General features: G+C 32.5%; 1 long non-coding RNA gene across 1 annotated transcript; it reads right to left on the minus strand.

Annotated features, from left to right (window-relative positions):
* Positions 1-11607: 11607 nt before the first annotated feature.
* LOC128244619 (uncharacterized) lies at positions 11608-14233 on the minus strand. The gene is made up of 3 exons (XR_008262959.1): positions 14074-14233; positions 13169-13299; positions 11608-12090 (listed from the first exon to the last, which is right to left on the minus strand). It is a non-coding gene; the product is annotated as an uncharacterized LOC128244619 (long non-coding RNA).
* Between the last annotated feature and the right edge of the window lie 5494 nt (positions 14234-19727).

Here is a 19727-nt window from a genome sequence, read left to right on the forward strand (position 1 = left end):
TTAACACCCATGCAATCGCCATCTATTTGCATTTTTAATCATAATAAAATAACAATAAAACCCAACTGTCAATCAAATTAAAAACCGTTCCCACCAGTAACTAAAATAAATTCCCATTCCATAATAAGCGCGCACTTCAGTGCGGCGCCAAAAACTTCACCTAGTTTTCATGCGTGGTAATGATACGACATTTAGAATTGACCACCTTCCTTTCTTCATCACTGTAGAAATTTCTCAGATGCTTCTATCCGTGTTTTCACATTTTCTTCCGACACAATACGGGGCAACCAGCTTACGCAATGTTTTTTTTTCATTCACACGTTCTTTGTCAATATGTTACATCCATTTCCATGTCTTAATTCAACACCATCCACTATATCGTCGATCGATTTCCGCCGATGACGCGCTGCACTTAATTTAATTATATTTTATTGCATGAATATACAATGTAATAATCAATACAACGTAAACAGGTTTATTTATCTTTTGAAATATTCAATGTTTTATCAAACGTGCAAAGGGATTGGGCCACGAATTATGCCAACATCAGTTACCGCGCTCTCTTATAATTAAATTAAGTGGTGTGTGTTTATTTATACTCGCACTAGGGCAAGGCCAATTCGGTGGGAGCTCCGATAAGATTGTCATATTAGGGTTTTGAAGCATAGTGCACATGAAGAGTGTGACCCTTGTTAGAGCTACCCTGATTCTTTAACGTGCACACGTGTATAGCACTGTCACACGATACGCTTATTTAACGTCCCTCCTTGAAGACGATAAGTATTTATTTAGTAGTGCGGCGGGGAATCTAACCTGCGACCCCTGATCGACAGTCAAGTGTTTTCCTACTAAACCACGGATCAGCCACTCAAATAAGTTACCAAGCAAAGATGTTTTTACAGCAAAATAGTAAAGAATTATTGAAAGAAGAGGGATATATAGAAGTCAGCTCCTAACTACTACTGATTTTGTTACTGAAAACGATGAGTATTTTGATGAAACATTGAACTTTTCTGAAGAAAAAGACATTCTGATTTCCGGAAACGCTGTCAACCAATTTAGCTCTGCTTAATGGGTGGAATTGTCTTGTGTTTCTAAAAATATGTAATCGTTGTTCTGTGAAAAGTGTAAAACGGAAAGAGAAATGTTCAACATCTTCGTTTACTTTACAAAGTGTACATAGCGGCGAGTCTCCAACGTGGTTGTAAAACAAATCGGAATTTAAATCACTACAGTTGTTTCTTAGTCGCGCATAATGTACGGATGAGCGACTTTCACGACAAAGATAATCAAAGCACTGAAAGTGCTGATGCACGGTGACATTGTTCGGTCTGCTGCAAGTATAGAACTAAGTCCTTTCTCTTATAAACACAGAAATCATCGGAACCTAACCTTTAATATAGGAGCATAATTTGAACACTCTTAGGTGAGGACAGTTAGACAATGCTTCAAACCAAATATCTATCTGGATATTTATTTTCCAAACATAATTATTCATCTTAATGCTGTAGCTTTGAAAAGTTGATGAAAAGGTCACCTGGCAATACCATCGTTAATGTTTGTTTGCAGAACTACATCATGGTCAAAATTTCATTCCAGTTGCATAACAAATACGCCAAAAGGACACAATCAAGATGAATGAAGCATAACATTAACAGATGTTTTTTTTAAAAAAACAGTACACATGGTCCAAAGTTCAATGTTGTACTCAAAATTAAAAACGTAGGCCTTAGTTGAAGCTGTGCACAAGATGATCAATTTGCAAGAAAAACAATTTTCGAAAACTGACATAAACTTGGTATTAAAATGTACAATGCATTGAATCTTACTAACTGAAGTACCACATAGTTTACAATTTATTTTAGCTAAGCAGTGATTTCGTATTTTTCCATTAAAAATATTACTGGGTATGTCTTCCAAGGTATATAGCTTCAATATACCACCCGTTTGGAGTAAGCCTTCGTAGCACAGTGGATACAACACTGGACTGTTATTATTTTTTTTTGGTCCTTTCTCTATAATTATGATTCAAAGCTTAATACATTCTATTAAATAATTGTCCTGAGTTGCGTTACAGGAAAAACATAATTGGTGCCAATCGGGTGTACAGTCCCTTTAAAGTAACCCGAGAACAACAATGATGAATTGTTTTCCAAACATAGCAACATTTTATTGCAGAGGCCACAAAAATAAAAAAGTAAGTGAAAATGTCACAATCATGGTTAGCAAAACACAACATTTATAATTATTCTTAAAGCAGTATATTTTGTTCAATCTGTAAACATATGAAAGAGGGTCAAAAGGTCACAGTAAAGGAGATCTGAGGACAACATTGATAATTGTTTTGAAAAACTTACTGAACTTTCGTTGCAGTACCTTAGAATAGAAAAGATGGTCAAACGGTAATTATCAAGGTTATCCAAGTACAATATTGATATTTGTTTTAAAAGTTATGGTCTAAATTTCTTTGCTGTTGCTTCAAAAATAGAATGTATGTCAAAAAATCATATTCTATGTCATCAAAGCACAACATTGCTTTTTGTTTTGAAAACTGTCCTAAAAACTTTTATTGAAGTAGCTTAAAAATAGGAAAGTATGTCGAAAGGACAACGTTATCCAAGCACAATTTTGATTTTTGATTTCGAATAAATGGTCTTAATTTCATGGCTGAAGCTTCAAATTTAAATGTGTGTCAAAAGGTCACAATCTAGGTCATCAAAAGACAACATTAAATATTGTTTTCAAAACTGTCTAAATTGCTATAGCTCTAAAAAATAATTAGGTCAAAAAGGCCCCAGTCAGGGTCATCCGAGAACGACATATATAAATATATGTTTGTTTTCAAAACAGTTCAGATGCCAAGTTTTCATTGATGTAGTTTTAAAAAAAACATATTCAACAACTTCAGGAAATGTGTAAATAACTTAGCCTTTGTCGATCTTACTAACAAATTTCCTTGACGAGTTGTATAATACAGTCTATTATATGATGACGAGTCTTAGTATCTTTTTATCAAAATATTCTTTAAGTAAAGACAGCAAAAACAACTAACCTGTTTTACAAGAGCTTTCACAGAGACTGCGCGCTCGACTATTACGCCGCTGTTTAGTGTAAGGATTGAAAAGTTTTGGCGAAACATGGATCACTGTAAAATTAGATAAGATTTCAATGCAATACATGTATTTGTTGAGATATTAACATGAATATGGTTACATGGAAAATTTTAAGCAGAATTTCTAAGTCCAATAATGATGGGCCGTTATTTGCAAAATATAGTTATCTAACTTGGTTATTAAAGTAGGTTGTGTGGTTGAGTACTATTGTCTAAAGTTTCAATGCAATACATGAGTAGTTGCTGAGATATTAACCATGTGTGCTAACATGCAAAACCTTAACCAGTATTTCTAAGTTGCATAATAAAGGGGCAAAATGATAAAGTATAAAAGATAGAGTTATCTTTCCTGATTAATAAAGAAGGTTGAATAGTTGGGAGCCTGTGTATAAAGTTTCAATGCAATACATGATGTATTTGAATTTATATGTCAAATAATAAAGCAAAACCTTAACCAGAATTTTTAAGTCGAATAATAAAGGGTCATTATTTGCATTAAATGCAAACTAGAGTTATCTAACTTGGTTAATTAGGAAGGTTGGATGGTTGAGTACCATTGTATAAAATCTTAATGCAATACACCAATTAGTTGCTGAGATATTAACCTATGTGTGTTTACATGCAAAACCTTAACCAGAATTTCTAAGTCAAATAATAAAGGCCCATTATTTGCATTAACTTCAAATTTAAGTGTTATCTAACTTCATTAATTTAGTAGGTTAGATAGTTGGGAATACATATCTAAAGTTTCAATGCAATACATGATGTATTTGCTGAGATAATGACTTAAAGGTGCTTACATGCAAAACCTTAACCAAGGTGTGACGCCGACGCCAACGCTTAGGTGAGTAGCATAGCTCTCCATATTCTTCGAATAGTCGAGCTTAAAACAGGATACCATTAAAGCGATGCTATTCTCTGCACTACAAGCATGCATTGCAAAAATTTCAAACCAAAGAATCATGCGATCATTCTCACACTGTTTGTAAGAAGAATACATATAAAGGTGATATCAAGTACAGCAGAAAGGAATAACAACAAAAACACTAAACTCTTTTTAATTGTGACATCATAATGGTCACCGGTAAGATGAAGTCATAGATTACTATGTGTTCATGACGTCATTTCCTATTTAAACCAATGTAGTACCCCATTCAGTACCCAACGTGATTGAAAGATTTTATCAGGAGATAAGATAAATATCACATTTTCCTCTTAAGAATTGGTTGGAAATTTAATTTTACATTTTTTCATCACATGAATACAAAATGACAAATTGTCATTTGAAAAAAAACTATTCTTGTCAATGAATTTGTTTAAAAAAACATGTGATGTGGAAGGATACTATAAGTTCCATGGTCAGTAGGTAACCCGATATGGGATATTCAATGTAAAGGAAACCATATTGCGGTGGAGTGAAGCTCGAAACTAAATATGGATTCTTGCCCCCCATATTTCCAATACTATGTCACCTACTAACCCTGTAATGTAACTATAACGTTGACAACCTGTTACCCTGTTTAAATGTTTTATTTATTCATTGAAATATTCATCAAATCCGAATGAAGACGCCATTTTGGTGTAATTTAGATTTGGAAAATGGAAAAATGTGGTGTCACCGCGTGACCTGTCCTTGACCAACAGCGGTGTTTCATAAATATTGGAGTCGTGATATTTTTTTGACCAATAGAAATAGACCAATGTTATATTGATATCCCCATGTGTATTTAGGAGAGAAAAATGTGTGATGGCTGTATTTAACTGGATATAAAGTAAATAAAAAAACAAGAAAAAAAATCTTTATGAATTTTTTATATTAAGAATGGGAGGAGTGATTGCTGATAATGAGCCCTTCTTAATCATTAAGCTAGTTACTTTAGGTCATTAAATTGACTTAGAATACAACCTCATTGTCTAATTCATTGTCGACGTAAAATCTTATGCAGGGATTGTCCATCAGGTGATGTGCCTACTTAGGACGGGCCCTGAGGGGCACCGTCCAAAAAGCTGACTGGTTCGATCAAGAATGCTTTAATACTAAACGTTCATAAATTAATGCACTGAATAAAATTAATATTATAGTTGTAAAAATAGAAAATATAGGCGAGTATTTTGTGAATATAAAAAGCTTTATAAATGCCTTCTAAATAAAAAGAAGAACAGACGTTGTAATAATTAGATAAAGGCTATTAAAAAAAGCGAAGGCACTGTAAATCTAAATAATTTTGGAGGCATTTCAGTAAAAAGAAATCTAATAGTAATGATATTAGCAAGGATGAATTTTTTCGCTATTTTTCAACTTTGATTGTACGGAATGCCGTTTGGGCCATCGCCTATGAATGTGTTGATCTGAACGCGATACTCGATAGTACGATGATGGAAACGCGAAATCACGAAACTACGAAACGCAACAGTACGATGATGAAAACGCGACAGTACGATAACGAAAACGCGATAAAGCGACAGTACGATGATGAAAATGCATAAACTACCGTGTTTTTACCATCGTACTTTCGCGTTTTCATCATCGTACTATCGCTTTTTCATCATCGTACTATCGCGTTTTCATCATCGTACTATCGCGTTTTCATCATCGTACTTTCGTACTGTCGCGTTTTCATCATCGTACTATCGCATTTTCATCATCGTACTGACGTGTTTTCTTCATCGTACTATCGCGTTTTCAGCATCGTGCTGTCGTGTTTTCATCATCGTACTAACTGTCATATCGCCTATAAGCTTACAAGGTATGGAATAAACGATTGAAGAGAAATTAAGACAAGAAGTAAAGCAAAATAAACTGATATAAAAAATAATTGTCAGACAGAGTGTTTTAAACTGTATCATAAACATGAATCAACCAATTTAATTCTTTTTAAATTGTATGAAGCTGTTTGATATCGTATTGCAGTTAAACATTCCATTGTGTCATACATTAACATGTTGACAAGGTAACCGCATTGTCTATAAATATTATATATTATATTAAATAACATTCCACGTACGCTGATACATAAAATTGAAAATATCGGTCAAAGCTGTGATGGGATGGTTACGCAGAAACGGTGTTTCCTAAAATAGCGTTCCCTGAAAGCAATTTTTTTTTTCGTGCATAATTATGTTTTTGTGAAGTGTCATTTTATTAATATTTAAACAGCTACTAAACAAATTCGACATTTGACAAATATATATCTCCTTTCTTATGAGGCACTAGGTACAAACATATAAATAAAAGATAAACATCTGTAATAATAACAAAATTTCGTCTATACCCAGCTTTTTAGTGTATGCCATACATGGGTCTCGTAAAATTGTAATTAATCTTAATAGTTATTCAAATTACTATTTGTATACATATGCGCTGGGGTAATCTATTATAAGGATGAATCTAGACGATTTCATAAACCTGTTATGAAACAAATGGGAAGGTGTCTAAGTACATCTTCATCATATTGTAACATATGCAATATTTTGTTTAGAAATAAAAATATCCGAGTTAAGAGCGCGCGAGTCTGCTAAATCACGATTCTGCCAATAATGAACCAAGCCAGAAACCAAACGAAACTGTTGACTATCACTTATGAGTATTGATAGTCACAACTATAGACCCGATCACGATATTGCTACGAGGCCTTTTGCCTACCATGAGTAGCACGTCCCATCTATTGCCAAATCATTTCTGTAGCCCATTTGCCGTCCCTGAAAACATGGGCTCTTTAAAAAAATTCAACTAGCGACATAATATTACATGCCAAATATATAGCTCCTTTGCCCACTAGCTTTAGACAATACAAACTTTATTATAGTCTTGATCTCTACATGCATTGAAAGACCCCTAACCAGCCATGAGAACAGCCATCGAGGAATAAAAAGCATTCGATGCAATCCACACACAAAACAGTTTTACCAAATTACTAACCTTAAGCGCTTTTACAGTAACCAATTTGCATTAGATATCTGTCCATAAAACCAGTAATAAATAACCTTGTTTTTGTACAAACATTGCATTTACGCAGTTACTATGTATAAATCAGGGTCAGGTCCAGGATTTGGTGAAACAGGGGACGCAACTTCGGGACGTGCGCCACAACCTCATTCACCGAACTATTTATTAGTAAATGGTTATTAGGATACACTCGAAAGAACACTTTGGCTATTCTTAGTCTGAAAAGATTCTGTCAGTTGTTTTATATAAATATGTTTTTTCCGATTTTACCGTATAGATTGACATTTATACAATCACGATTTGAAGTCAGCTTTTTATAAATGATAATATACCGGAATTAACCGAAATATTAGGAGATCATCATCGACATAATCATGTAACAGTGAATTATTTGAATCTAGAAAAAAATATTAAATCTAGAATGCTTAGACCAAGTTGAGATTGATATCTTATATCAACACAGTGCATAGACTCTATACACTATATGGATATGCTCGATACACCGTGACAGTACATACACTGGTGTTATATTCTATACCAGTATATACTGTGCACGGTATATATTCTATTCATTCTCAGAGGTGTTGAAGCAGTGCTTCAACACCCCTGTTCTCTATACAATGTATACAGCCAGAGGTTTTGAAGATTTACTTCAACTCCTCTGTTATAGTCTATATACATTGTGGAAGCGTGCACTATACTCTATTCATTGTCAAGAGGTGTTGAAGCAGTGCTTCAACACCCCTGTTCTCTATACAATGTATACAGCCAGAGATTTTGAAGATTTACTTCAACTCCTCTGTTATAGTCTATATACATTGTGGAAGCTTGCACTATACTCTATTCATTGTCAAGAGGTGTTGAAGCAGTGCTTCAACACCCCTGTTCTCTATACAATGTATACAGCCAAAGATTTTGAAGATTTACTTTAACTCCTCTGTTATAGTCTATATACATTGTGGTAGCGTGCGCTATACTCTATTCATTTTCAGAGGTGTTGAAGCAGTGCTTCAACACCTCTGTTCTCTATTCAATGTATACAAACGGAGATTTTTGAACAAAAAATGGAAAAAACTGCACAAAGATAATTTTGATGAATTTATGTCATATCAGGCAACATATTTAATATACTTAAATCATAGAACTATTATATGGCGCAAAAAATGATTTTTGGGGTAAAATGTTGGAAATATTAAATGAAAATGACAATTTATGAATTTTGCCAATAACTCTGCCTTATTTTGCAATAAAAACACCAAAACTACTGCTGCTAATATATATCATTTAACATTATTATATATTATATAGAAACACAGTTTTTTTTTAAAATATGATTTTCGGGGTAAAATGTATGAAAAATTAAATGGAAATAAGAATTTCTGGAATTTGCCAATAACTTTTTCAAATATTGCAATAGAATGACCAGAATTACTGTATTTCATAAATATTACAGTTTAATATATCAAAAGTAAAGAAACTATGTAATTTTGTGAAATGTGAATTTTGGGGAAAATGTTTGAAAAATTAAATAAAAATGAGAATTTCTGAAATTGCAAATTATTAGCACAAATTTTGCAATACAATGACCAGAAATTTTACTGTATTCAATAGATACTATAATACAGTATAACAAACCTAAAGTGTAGAAACCATGTATTGTGTGAAGTGTGATTTGGGGGGTAAAATGAAATTAAATAAAAATCGACACACAGCAGTTATCAAACAACACAAATAAACAAAAATCATTTATGTGCATTTTTCTGAAATTGTCTCCTTAATTTTTGAAGCTCTGCATCAATCCTCTGTCAAATCAATTAACCTTGTTCTCTGTATTCATTTATGATGATCCCCTTTTAGTTAATAAATCTTTTGAAATCATTGAAAATTGACCTTTTTCTCTGTCACCTGTATGTCGATGAATTTTATAATGCAGATATTTGCCAGACTCGCAAAATTCATAACAAACCAAAAGCCCAAGGCATTTTTTCAAGAATATAATGCGACAGTCACTTGGGTGTGGAGCCTTGCCCAGCAACATCTACATTTTTAAATTGTCATAGCCTAAAATTGTCATTTCCCGACATGCCAACATTTAGACATATCCAACATGATAACCCAAACTAAGGTCTCCCTAGGCTAAATACTTTTCCAGCTAGACACTAGAATTGGACCTACAATATCGAAGATGTCCATAAAACCCAATTCACATAACAGGACAGGAGACCAGGACAACCAAAAGACATGGTTTTCTATGTTATAAACAAACAAGACTATGCTTTTACCATAACTGTATCTATTTTGAACATGAACAGAACATTAGTAAATTTAATCCTAAGAATCTGATGTCAATAATCCCGTACATGTATGTATATCTATGTCAATCAATATGATAAGAAATGGAAGTTTCTTCTAAAACATACACAGAAACAGCTATTGTTCATATAAACCATAACATAAGGTGTCTTATAATTATGTCAACAAGAGCTGTCTTTGGACAGCACGCTCAATGAAATGAGGCTTTGTCTTCAAAATGAATACAATAATGATGTAATATGTGCCTGTCGAAAGAAATAAAAAGAGTCAAATTAAAAAGTTAACTAGAAATGCTGCAATGCAACAAGAACTTCAGCCTTTATTGTGAGATTCAGTTTTAAATGTATTAAAACTGAAGTTATTCAGTACCAAGCATTTTTCTATTTTTAGTTACAGTGACCATGACCCTAGGGACCCAAATCAAATATAAAAATGAATGGAAATTTTGCCTTTAGACAGTTATTAAATGGTAAATAATAGTTGACAGTTATCTATGTACATCTACATTTTAACTTTAAAAAGGTTTCCTTGACATTAAACAATCATTTGTTTTTATAAACAAAAAATTAACAAAACAATGTGGCGAACAGATCAAGAATCTAGGTTTAAGAAGTGACATTTCTAGAGGCTTACCATGTGCTCCAATATGTATGGAACTTAATAACCATGGTTTTATTGAATTTATACTGTCATATAGGGTAATGTGCAATATAGTTAACAGAACACTCAAAAGTACAATTAAACATTTAGGTTAGAAGTTAAAATATAATTAGACAATTAGCCATAATTGACCAAGTCAGTGTGGAAATTAACAACAGAACAAGGTAACTAAAAAAAAATATAGATTAAAAATAATAATATATGATTTGCATTCATTTAATTCAAGTTTAAAACAAACTTTTAATAATGAGCTAGCTCAATTGTTACTAAGCAATGTGCTTTATTGCTCACCTCAGAACCAGACACATTATTTGTTTCAATAATATGTTCACAAGATTTTATTCACTAAAATATGTGCCTAATTATAAACTTTTTACATGTTATGCCTTATTTGTTGAAAAGTCTTGCTGGCTAAGTTGTGATTTATGATGAGGAAACAATACCTCTATGAATAGCAATTTTTAAGGTTTTTAATACTTGACTTAGTGACTCCTGTTTCATATTACCTACATTCATTCTTTAAGGAAAGCTTGGGAAGAGAATATGGCCTATAAAACTAGAACATAGTTTTTTTCTAAAACTTGACCAAATTTCATTCATATAAAGTGGAACTTGAGGCCACTCTAATCAAACCCATTTTGACCAATAAACAAGTTTCACCTAATATTATTTAAATGTTGACGAGAATAAATACTGACAAATATCATGAAAATTATATATATAGTTTCTGAAGCATTTACAGTTTATATTATTAGAACAAACAACCTACATGCTTTTTGTCCAACCTGAACAGTTATCAATCTCTACTAAGATTTTTTCGGTAAACATATTCTGGCCAGTATGAATAAAGACCAAAGAGACAAGAGCTGTCACAGAGACAGCGCTCTCGACTATTCCGCTGCTTTTCAGTGTAAGGATTGAAAAGTTTTGGCGAAACATGCATGGATCACTGTTAGATTAGATTTCAATGCAATACATGATGTGCGGAGATATTAACATAAATGTGGTTACATGCAAAATTTTAACCAGAATTTTTATCTAACTTGATTATTCAATTAGGTTGGGTGGTTGTATAAAGTCTCAATGCAATTCATCCAGTAGTTGCTGATATATTAACCTATGTGTGCTTACATGCAAAACCTTAACCAGAATTTCTGAGTGAAATAATAAACGCAAGTATTTGCATTAAATGCAAACTATAGTTATATAACTTGGAAAATTAAGTAGGTTGGATGGTTGAGTACCATTGTATCAAGTCTCAATGCAATACCTCAAGCAGTTGCTGAGATATTAACCTATGTGTGCTTGCATGCAAAACCTTAACCAGAATTTCTAAGTCAAATAATAAAGGCCTATTATTTACATTAAATGCAAACTAGAGTTATCTTACTTGTTTAAATAAGTAGGTTGGATGGTTGAGTACCATTGTATCAAGTCTCAATGCAATACCTCAAGTAGTTGCTGAGATATTAACCTATGTGTGCTTGCATGCAAAACCTTAACCAGAATTTCTAAGTCAAATATTAAAGGCCTATTATTGGCATTAAATGCAAAGAAGAGTTATCAAACTTGGTTAATTAAGTAGGTTGGATGGTTGAGTACCATTGTATAAAGTCTCAATGCAATACCTCAAGTAGTTGCTGAGATATTAACCTATGTGTGCTTGCACGCAAACCCTTAACCAAGGGGTGACGCCGACGCCAACGCTTGGGTGAGTAGTATAGCTCTCCATATTCTTCGAAAAGTTGAGCTAAAAATGAGTCCCCATACTAAAGTGTTAACACTGTATGAAACTGTTAATAAAAATGAAGGACAGACTATGATCAATCACAATAGTTCAACATGAGCACTTTGTACTGTGTTGAGGTAAATGTTAATCATCCAACTTATTTAAGGGTAATCTATTTTCAAATCTATAATGTATTTGTCTGTTAAAAGTTAAAATTGGTATATCATTCCAATTTTAGTGAATCTTTATGTGACGGATGTCTTGTCCATTAAGTTGCCTTCAATGAAGATTTTGAAGTCAGACTGTCTCTTGTTGGATGTGGGGAGTTTTCTGAAAGAAAAAGGAACATTAAGCAATACATAAACACAGTTCCATTGTTGGCTTCAAATATTGAACTATTAAGGAGCTTTTCATTCATTTGTGCCATTGGCTTCAATGTTAAAATTTGATAGTTACCCCATATAAGTATCATTTGAAAGGGCTTTGCATACTGATTACTTATATGTAAAATCAATGACAAGAACATATTTTCACCTTGAAAAGTTATTGCTGGCATCCCAAAATCACATTATTGTTCATCAGATACATTAAGTTATTATCTATCTTGCAAAAGCTCTATGGTTGATTTTGAAATATGATAGTTCTTATACATATTATATCTTAATATTAAAAATTAGCCACACTTTTTGTGATATAGATTTTATATATATGCACATAAAAATATGTAACAAAAAATATACAAATAAATAAGAAACGATAAAAACACACAAATCTTAGTTTATTTTACATTGATAGAGTTCATATAAACTTTGCTAAACACAGAAAGAAAATAATTGTTTCTATTACAGGATTTGAACCTGGACAATTAATTTTAATGTGAATGAGCATATTTGAGCATGATCACAACTGTGCATTACAACAAAGGATAACATTGAAAACTAACAAAGGGCAACTACTACAAAAAAAATCTTGAGTTATGGTTTCTGTGCACTGCACTTCTGCTAAATGAGATCTATATGTACATATTTGAAGTTTGAGATCAACACCTCAAAGACTTTTCAAGTTCTGCTGCAGACAAAAACTCAGTATGAAATATAACAAAGGGTTATTACAAAAAGAACTGTAAACAGAGTTATGGTCCCTTAACACTGCACTTCTTCTCAATAGGGATCTATCTGTATATGAAGTTTGAAGTTAATACCTGGGGGATTTATGCTCAAGATTACATTCCGTGCACACGCACACACACGTGCACAATTACACAATTACTGTATCCACTTTGCCTTTTGGCAAGGGATAATCAATAGATTAGTCCTCATCATCACGGTCTTAAACAAACATGATGAACATAATCATAGCATGCATAAAACAGTTTACAGTTGTATCAAATCTGGAATAAAAACTGTACCTAGATGAATTTGTAACAGGTGGCGATCAGTCATCACTTTCCTGTTTCCTGTTTCTCATTGTGTCATTCCTGTATCTCATTGTGTCTTAGTTGGTTTAGTACAACTCTGGCCTGGTCCACAATTGCAACAACTGAAAAACAACTGAACAATTAGCAAAAGAGAACTTATACCTTAAATGTACATAATATATTGCTACTAAAAAATGACTCATACTGTCAAACACTTGTTTCCATGAATAACTACAGCTATCACCTATTGTAATAAGAGGTTTCACTGAGAGTGATGTTTGCTTTTAAGCATACAGTAACCAATTAGGCAATAATTTTAAAACTGCCAAGCACAAAATAAGCATAAGAAAATAATCCTTAATATACCAAAAACAGAATAGTGTTTTGTTAAATTAAAGTAAAAAATGAAAAAAAGTTATGAAGAGAAGAAAAAAAATAAAAAAATATAAAGATAATAATCAAAGGTTTACAATTCTTTGACTACCATACACAATTTAATGATTCATACACAGCTATTTTTCTTATCACGTCCAATATGTGCATGAAGTTTGAAGTTAATACCTCAAAAACATAGAAAAGTGAAAGAAAAATAATCAAAGACCAATAACTCAAAAATACCATAAACAAAAAAGTTTTTTGCACAGCACTTCTCCTCAACATATTTAATATGTGTTAGAAATCTCAGAAGCATTTGGAATTATGGATAAAAGAAGACTTGTCCAAATGAACCCTAACCATCAAGTGGTAGGAGTATAATAGCAGAGACAAATCATACATATGTCTTTATATTTAATATGTCAATGTATGTTTGAACAGAATAATTATGTTAATTCTCATTTCTTGGCTTACCTCATATTTATATTGTTATACATAGAATTAATCCAAAGAGAACTTACCATTCACTGACAAGATTTCCTCATTATACACAGGAGTATCTTCATACTTTTAGAATCTCTCCATTTTTCTTCTCCATGGGAACTGCAATGCATAACACATAAGAAAGGAAATCATCTTCATACTTTTAGAATCTCTCCATTTTTCTTCTCCATGGGAACTGCAATGCATAACACATAAGAAAGGAAATCAAACAATTGCATTTTTTAAAACAATTTGTAGAGAAAAATAAAACATGACTTCAGACACATGCAGAATTATTTGCATTTATTTTAAGCAAGTTACAAGAGTAACTGTACCCTATGCCATCTGAGTAAAATCTGCATGCAACAAACATGTGCATGCAAAATTGCATGGACTTTCATTTATTTGCTTAACAGTTTCAATTAAACCTAACAACCTGACCAAATACTTGAAATATCTTATACTTGAATACATTATGTTATACTAGTAAATAACATTGAGTACATGTAAATATGTGTTAAAAATCTACCTTTCAAATCTAATGCTTTCTTTGCATCAAAACGTTTGTCTGTTTGCCCTTAAATTGGTCCCTCAAGAGTATCTGGTCTGAAATAAATATAAAATTCACCTACTTTTAAGCTAAAATTAGCTATAATACTAACTTGGCTGATCTTAGGAAAAATGAATCTTAAAGCTGCACTCTCACAGATTGACTGTTTTAACATTATAATTATCTCAGAGAATCAATGCCTTTAATTGCTAACAATAAAACAGAAGTCATGTATTGAGAAATTTGCTTATTATTTCATTTTTCTGAAAGTGTTCAAATTTAAGTCACAGAACAACAATTATGAACGTACATATGAAAAACAGCTATCTGATATTTTTTCAGCAGTTTTAAATCATGGTTCGCGGACATAATTTATGCACTAACATTGCATGATTCATTCCATGATGAAAAAAAAAGTTGTCAGAATGGTAAATCTGTGAAAATGCAGCTTTAATAACAATCCCCAACAGTTCCTCCCAAAGACTTGTTTAAAAGGGGCTGTAATCTGTTTAATGAAATAGCGGAAAAAAAGAAAATTGACGAAAACTGACATAAACTTGGTATCTATGTGTACAATGCATTAAAACTTACTAACTGAAGTACCACATAATTTACAATAAAAAAAAATCGCCAATATATTACAAGTTAGGTATAAAGATTAAATATTCCAACTGTTTAGGATAAGCCTTCATAGCACAGTGGATACAACACTGGACTGCAATTTTGGCGACACCGGTTCCAACCCATTCTCTGACTTGATATATTTTTTTTTACATTTTGCATTTTGGTAATTTTTTTTACCATTATGATATCAAAGATCAAAAGATTTTTTGAATAATTGTCCTGAGATTCTTTACAGAATATATATATATTTTTTTTTTTTTTTTTTTTTTTTTTTTGGGGGGGGGGGTCCCACCCCCTTTCTGGATCCGCTAGTGTGGGTTACTCCCGTAAAATGAACTGAATTTAATTTGGTGCAAAGCTCTAATAAAAATTTGTGTATTCAATTAAATTCATAAAACTAATTAATGTAAACAAACCATTTGCAACTATCCCTGAATAACTTTTAAATGATAGTGATTTTTTTCATTTGCATGATAACTAAGAAAATATAAAATAACACTTGAGTGTCATGTATGGTATCCCGATATAGTCAATACTTACAACTTACATGTGCAGGAATCAGGAAGGAGTTCCATTCTACCAACTTAATACCATTCTTATTTGTCGTCTTCTTAACCGGATGCTTGAATATTTGTAAACAAACCCAATGAACCCTGCATCGTTCCACTAGACTTTCTCGCTTAATATTTACGCTCGAATGTGCCTGTATCGAAGAAAATGAAGACCAGTCCAAAACATTGCGTCATTTAGTATCTAGCACGCGCTAGAGTGATTCAAAACATCGAATTTGACCGACACTGAACAGAGGTAAATGGCTATTTTCTTTGAAAATATAACACTTTCTAGTTCAAAAGGTAATTGAATTTATGTAGATACGTAAACAATTGACAGTTTAACGAGTATATTTTATTGATATAACGAAGTACTCCTGTCAATGGAGTAAGGACTGGCTTTTAAAATTTAATGTGCAGAAGTGTAAAGTAGTTTCTTTTGGTCGCAAAAGAGTTGACACCGACTACCATATGACTGACAGAGATGGAAATATACAACAGCTTAAAAGGGAAGACTCAGAGAAGGATTTAGGAGTACTGTTTACTGAAAGTTAGAGTTTTGAAAAGCACATCAGCAATACTTTGAACAAAGCCAACATGATTATTGGATTAATAAGAAGAAAGTTTACTCATATTGACAATACTCTATTCCTGACCTTATACAAATCACTGGTCAGATCGCATCTGGATTATGGAAACCTGATATATTTCCCAATAACAAAGAAATGTAAACAGATGATTGAAAACGCTCAGAGAAGAGCAACTCGATTAATTCCGGATTTGAGGGGATTGACTTACAACGATCGCCTACGAAAATTAAACCTCCCATCTTTAGACTTTAGAATGAAAAGATTCGACATGATTCAAGTGTTTAGAATAGTACACAATATTGATGACATTAGTATGACAACATTTTTCACCTTTGCTGACAATAGTGGTACCAGAGGACACAATTTGAAATTATTTAAACCTAAAGCAAGGAAATCATTACGTCAAAATTCTTTCAGCAATCGTATAGTTTCAACTTGGAATTATTTGCCACATGAATTAGTGAACATCACATCTGTGAATGCCTTCAAGGCAGGTCTTGATAAACTTTGGAAAAACAAACGGTTTGATACTTCTGAAGTATATTAAGTCATACCGAAGGCGGAGAACTTACAGACGAAGCAGTTTAAAGGGATTTACTAGCCTTTTAGGGCTAAAGAAGTTCCCTAGACGACAAAAGGTAGACAAAAGGTAAAGCTGCACTCTCACATATACATGTATTTTGACAACTTTGTTATTTTTTATTTTTGTCTTGGAGTTTGAATGAGCCAGTTTCTGTGTAAATATATGCAAATAAGTGATATAAGCCTGCTGACAAAAGATCAGATCGCAGATATTCCGTTAAAAAATTGTTTTATGGCTAAAAGTGCTACTAACAGTTGGAAGAAAAATGCATAAAACATCATTTTCTTAAAGCTGCACTCTCACAGATTGAACATTTTGGCAACTTTTTTATGTTTTGTCTTGGAATGTACTAATTTTGGCGAAAATCCATGGAAACCAGTTATATAAGACTGCTGACAAATATAGATCGCAGATTTTTATATATACCAGTTCAAAAATTGATGTTTTGTTCATTTTTCTAAAACGTTTATTAACGGTTTTAGCCATAAAACATTAATTTTCAAACGGAAATATGAAAATCTATGATCTGGTTTTTCGTAAGCAATCCTATATCATTGGTTTGCACATATTTATACAAAAATTTGCTCTTTCCAAGACAAAAAATAAAAAAGTTGTAAAAATGGTATATCTGTGAGAGTGAAGCTTTAACTTAAATATATATGCAATCCAATGTTTTTTGAAGCAGTCTTGTGTCACTGTTTTTCTTGCACTTATGCATTAATTGGCTTGTATAAAGACAAAAAATAAAACAGTTGTCAAAACATTTAATCTGTTAAAGTGCAATGTTTATTTAAATATACTTGATGCTTGCCTCAATCATTGCCGCTGACAGATCATCAGATGACAGCACCAACATCCAACAATGCAGCGATATTTTTAAAGTCTCTTTCACATCATTCTGTATCCTAATATTTTAATTTATTTAAGATAGTTGCTTATCAAGATGTTGAATGCATATTTTACAGCCTTTTAGGCTTTAGAGTGTATTCAATGTCATTTTCAGACAGAAATATCTTGATCGAAACTAGGAACAAGCTCACAACTGGCATTAGTGAGTCATGCCTGTCAAAACTAATTTTGGGGTACATGCATGTGTCTTTTAAAGTAGAACAGTAGACATCAACTTTACAATGTACATGAATACATTGCATTCATACTTTAGTTATTTATGTATTCATGTACATTGTAAAGTTATTGTAGATGTAGATCGTGTCGATGAGAACCAGCCGTTCAGTTAGCTCAGTTGGTTACAGCTCCATGATAGTGTTCCAGCAGTTGTTGTTGGTTCAAGCTCCACACTGGGGCACTTCTCCTCCCAGGTTTACTTAAATGGTGGCAGCGGTACATGGCAGGAGTGCCTCCGTCAGCTTTAAACTACAGTCGAAACTCGATGGCTCGATATTCTAGGGACCAGCCAAAATACTTCGAGCCTCGAGAATATCGAGCCAAGCGGCATTGCTTACAGAATGTTATTTTTTTATTATTCGTTACAAAAAGTCTTGTTTACCTCGTTTGTTATTGACTATGCTATCTCCGCAAGAGAAGAGTATTAATTGGACATAGTTTCACGTCGTAAAGTTCGTAACATCACTTATTCGATACTTTATTAATAATAAAAATTATGCGAAAACAACAATCAAGTAATTTTAAACAGTGGGTAACAAAAACATAGCTTATTAGTTATATCAGGATGCATTGAAATTTATACATGTATAACAATTAGGGAAAGAACTGAAATAAAGTGATGGCATGTTTATTCAAACTGTTAAGTCATTCAAATTTGATAATAATTATAATAAATTGAATTAATTTTTATCGATTAGCGCCGTGTGCTAAATGAAGCCAACAAAACAAATCAAGGTGTGAGGTTCTTACCTGAACCCGCGAAAATGACATCGACCCAAGCAAACAAAATTGTGAAATTCTTACTTGGAACCGCGAAAATGACTTCGAGCGTGGAGAAATATCGACCCTCAATATATCGAGCCATCCGATCAAATTTTATATGAACAAAGAGTTAAACAAAATCGGTTCTTTTAATCTGGTTCAAGCCAACGAGGATATCGAGCCATGAGATATCGAGCCAACGAGTTTCGACTGTAATATATATATATAAAGGGTTAATGGAGAGGAGTGGAGTGTATTGTGTGTCACTGTCAGTGTGTAAGAACCAGCCGCTCCGATGTGGAAATACTTGTACCATAAGTCATGGTTTTTAAGTTTATTGTTTAAAGTTCCATTTTCTAGTTGTTTTGACCTTAAAGGTGCACTCTCACAGATTGAAAGTTTTGACAATTTTTTTGTCTTGGAATGAGGCAATTTTTGCGAAAATCCATGGAAACCAGTTATTTAAGACAGCTGACAAAAAATTAGATAGCAGATTTTTATATTTAAGTTTAAAAAGTAATGTTTTATGCATTTTTCTTAAACCATTAGTAACGGTTTAAGCCATAAAACATTAATTTTCGAACGGAAATATGGAAATCTACGATCTGATTTTTTGGCAGCAATCATATATCATTGGTTTGCAGATATTTACTAGTATGCAAAAATTTGCTCTTTCCAAGACAATTTTTTTTTTAAAAAGTTGTAAAAATGGTATATCTGTGAGAGTGCAGCTTTAAATTTTATGATTTAATGACAACTGCCTTGAAATAGATACCTGATTTAAGCATTATGCCAATGTTTAAAAATTTCTATTATATTTTACTGTGAAATAATGTAAATATATACATATAATTGTTTGTGTTAGTTTAAATTTGCTTGATTTATCATTAACCTAATTATATATTAT

Source organism: Mya arenaria, chromosome 8 (assembly GCF_026914265.1).
Source record: "Mya arenaria isolate MELC-2E11 chromosome 8, ASM2691426v1".
NCBI classification, from domain to species: Eukaryota; Metazoa; Mollusca; class Bivalvia; order Myida; family Myidae; genus Mya; species Mya arenaria.